We start from the raw sequence: 4646 nt of genomic DNA on the forward strand, positions 1-4646 counted from the left end.
ATTATGCTATCATTGACAGCATTGTACTTCAAGACAGATCTTGGAATATCCTTTGTGATGATGAATGCCACATCGTTCCACTTCAAATGTCATTCCTGGCATAGCAGTTGATATGGCTGTCTGATTCAAAATGGCCAAACCCAGTCCATTTCAGCTCACTAATGCCTACAATATAAATCTTTATGTATTCCATTTCATTTTTGACAATTTCCAATTTCCCCATATTCATACTTCATACTTTCCATCTTCCTATTATTACTGGATGTTTACAGTTGTTTCACCTCAATTGGAGTTGTGACACATCAGCAAATGGAGGTCTTGAATACTTTACTCTATCCATATCAGTAAGGTGTGTCCTATTCTGATGATGCAGCTCTTTCCTAGTCATATTTTAAAAGCCTTCTGATCTAAGGGCCTTGTCCTCCTCCAATGTATCAGATAATGTTTCTGGGCTGTTCATAAATTTGCATGATAATGTATCAGACAGTTTCTCTGCTATTCATAAGGTTTTCCCTGGCCAGTTCTTTGAGAAGTGGATGGCCTCTTCCTTCTTCCTAGTCTGTCTCAGTCTGTAACCTGCATTGAAACCTGTGCAGCATGTGTAACCCTGCTGGCACTTGAAACACCAGTGGCACAGCCTCAAGCCTCACAGCAACATGCAAGCCATAACAGTATGACAAACTAACAAACAAGTTTGTCTCGCTTAGCTGTTCGAAACCTCTCCACCCTCCCCTTACCTGGATCCCTGGTACTGCTATGCTCTGTTGTCACCCTGGCTTCTCTTTCCCCCACTTTCCTGGCTGGTGGGGGTGGGGGCCCTCCTCTTACCTGGGTACAATGAAGAGTAGAGTCACTTCTCTTTTCTTCCAGCCAAAGATGCATAACGTGAATCTAATCATGAGGCTATATCAGTGAAACTCAAATAGAAGTCTATTGTATAAAATAAGCCATTCATTTAAAAAAAATTAAATTTTTGTAAGTCTAAAGGAAACTGTATTTGTTTCTTATGACTGCTATAATAAATCACCACAGCCTTAATGACATAAAACAAGAGAAATTTATTGTCTCACAATTCTGGGGGCCAGAAGTCCAAAATCAAGGTTTTGGCAGGGCCACATTCTTCAGAGACTCTGGGGGGAAATCTTTCCCCTACCTTTCCTAGTGTCTTCTTGTATTATTTGTCATTCCATGGCTTGTGACTGTATCACTCTGATCTATCCCTCCATCTTCACATCTTTCTCCTCTCTGCATCAGATCTCCCTCTGCCTCTTTCTTATAAGGACATGTGTGATTAGATTGAAGACACACCTGGATAATCCCAAATAATATCCCCATGTCAGAACTTACCCTCAGTGCTGATGACTCTGCCCTCAGAGCAACCCTTGCTTTTTCTCAAAGCGTAGCATGTGTTTTCAGCTGAGTAGTTTCACCAGGCTGACTCCTGCCTGTAGAATTTTGGAATTCTGACAATCTTTCATCATTTCTTTCTTTCCCTGTCCTTTTTTTTTTTTGATACAACATTCTCAAAAACTTGTGGGTCTCTCATGTCTATCATTGACGATTCACATAATTGGACAAGAGAGTCCTCCACAGATACTCCCTGGATAATTCCATTTCTATTCTTGGATTCTGCTGAATGGATCCATGAATCATACACCTAAAGGTTGTCCAGCCATACACTTGGCTTTCTCTTCAGAGCCACATTTTCCTAACAGTGAATGTCTCAATTTTGGCATCTTTTGCAATCAAAAAAAAAAAAAAAAAAGCCAAACTCATTGCCATTGAGTTGGTTCCAACTCATAGCGACCATTCCTTGGGTTTCTGAGGCAATACCTCTACGGAAGTAGATTACCCAGAGTTCCTTCCAAGGAGTGGCCAGTGGATTTGAACTGACAGCCTTCTGATTAGCAGTCAAATGCCTTAAGCATTATGCCACCAGAGCTCCCTTTACAATCTGTTGTTGTTGTTGTTGTTATATGCCGTTGAGTCGGCCCCGACTCATAGCGACCCCTCCTTGGGTTTCCGAGGCAGTATCACTACAGAAGTAGGATTGCCCAACCTTCCTTCCGAGGAGTGGCTGGTGGGTTTGAACCACCAGCCTTCTGGTTAGCAGTCAAGTGCCTTAGGCACTATGCTACCAGAGCTCCTCTTTACAATCTAGACAGGCAAAACATTTCCAAATTCTCAGGGGCCTTGCCTTTTTGATAAGCAGTTCTTTTCTCAATTTACCTGTTTTCTTTCACATCACTGTAAGCAGCAAGAAGAAATCAGGTCACACCTTTAATACTTTGCATGTAAATCTCATCAGCTAAGTATCCAAGTTCATTACAAATTCTTCTTTCCACATAAATATAGGAAACAATTGAGTTGATTTTCTGCCTGTATAATAAGGATTATCTTTCTTCCAGTTTCTAAAATCATGTTTCTCATTTCCTTCTAAGTACTCACAAGAAGAATCTTTATGGAAACAACCTAAGTACCCATCAATGGAGGAATGGATAACTAAACTATGGTACATACATGCAATGGAATACTCTGAAACAATAAAGAATAATGTAGAATCCTCAAAACACCACATAATGTGGATGAATTGGAAGACATTATGCTGACTGAAATAAGCGAATCATAGAAAGACAAATACTGTGTTAGTCCACTATTGTAAAAAGTTAAGGAAAGGTTTACATATGGAAGGAAACTTTCTTTGTTGATTACCAGGGATAGGAGGGAAGAGGAGGGAAAATTGCTAGATAGGTAAGAGGAAAATATTGATTTGTGTGAAGGGAAAGGCAATATACCAAAAGTGAGTGACTGACACAATAACGCTAAGGAAAAGGAAGACCCAGTGAGGTACCCAACAGGTAGAGAAAACAAAAATAAACACTTTTACATACACAATACTGCATTACCAGTAATAACAAACATTAATCTATGGGCAGATACATAGGTAGACAGACTGAAAGACTGAATGATCAGGTATGTCTAGGCAAAAGAGAATATACCCATGACCATATATGAGGTTGTAGTTGTTGTTGTTGTTATGTGCCGTCGAGTCAGACCCGACTCATAGAGACCCCTCCTTGGGTTTCCGAGGCAGTATCACTACGAAAGTAAATTGCCCCATCTTCCTTCCGAGGAGTGACTGGTGGGTTTGAACCGCCAGATTTCTGGTTAGCCGTCAAGTGCCTTTAGGCACTATGCTACCAGAGCTCCTGTATATGAGGTTGGCAGATGATATTTTTACATACATATTTATACATGTATAAGAATCTTCATATAAATAGAACTAACAGAGGGGAAAGTTTTAATAACCTTAGCCACAGACAATCACTCTCAGGGAGTGAGTTGTTGGGCCTGTGGACTCACGACCATGGTTGCAGGGAACATCAAGCCCAAAATTGGCATAACATATTATACAAAAACATTATTCTACATCCTACTTTGGTGAGTAGTGACCATCTAGTTGCAACAATTGGTCTCTTCTCATCTGGAGCAATGAAAAAGGGATAAAACCAAAGACACATGGAAACAAGTAGTCCAATGGACTAGCAGACCATGCAAGCTTCAGCCTACATGGCCCTGAGACCAGAAGAACTAGGTAGTGTCTAACTACCACTGTCAACCTTTCGGAAAGGGATCAGTGCAGGAGATACTAGATAGAGTGGGAGAAATATGTGGAACAAAACTCAAAATCATTAAAGAAAAAAAGATTAGGCTTACTGGTCTAGTAGACATTGGTGAATCCTCCAACACTATGGCTCCTAATCACCCTTCAGGCCTGGAATTAAACTCACTCCTGTGGCTCCTAGCCAAACAATGGACAGCTGTATAAGGTGAATATTTACCAGGTAGGTACATACCCTAGAACAATCAATCATGGGAGATCAGAAGGGTAGTATTTGCATAGAGAGAGAACTCAGAGAGCAGGAATACATAGGAAAAAAAGGACACAGGGAAAGGGTAACCACAGGGAAGAAGTAGGAAGGGAGATGTTACATTATGGCGAATGAAATCAATGTCATGAAACAAAATGTGTATGAACTGCTGTATGGAAAATGAATTTTCCCTGTAAACTTTCATTGAAATCACAATACAAAAAAAAAAAAAGAAGAATCTATAATGTTCGTATTTTTACCAACACTCCATTTGCAACAATATATTTATTCTCTACAATGATACCATGTGCCTCACTTCCTTATAAGTCCTCACTAGAAGCTCTTTTAACACCCATATTTCTATCAACAAAGTCTTCCAGGCAATCTAAGCTTTTGTTATCATACTTCTCAAAATTCTAGCCTCTAAGTATTATCTAATTCCAAAGATACTTACATATTTTTAGGCATATGTTATATCAACTGCCCATTCCATGGTACCAAAATCTGTATTAGGTTCGTATGGTTGCTCAATAAATAACTATAATCCTCATATCTTAAAACAACATATATTTATTTTCTTACAGTTCTATAGGTTAGAAATCTGAAACAAAGTGTAGACAAGGCTCATTTTCTGTGAAGATTCTGGGAGAAAATGTGTTCTTTTTATCGTCTAGCTCCTGGTGGCTGTTGACATTCCTTGATGTTCCCTGGCTTCAGACTGCATCACTCAGATCTCCATTTTCACCTTCACATCTCTTTCTCCTCTTTTTGGCA

This window comes from Orycteropus afer, unplaced genomic scaffold, assembly GCF_000298275.1.
Source record: "Orycteropus afer afer isolate SDZICR_OR568_19922 unplaced genomic scaffold, OryAfe1.0 scaffold00055, whole genome shotgun sequence".
Classification (NCBI taxonomy): Eukaryota; Metazoa; Chordata; class Mammalia; order Tubulidentata; family Orycteropodidae; genus Orycteropus; species Orycteropus afer.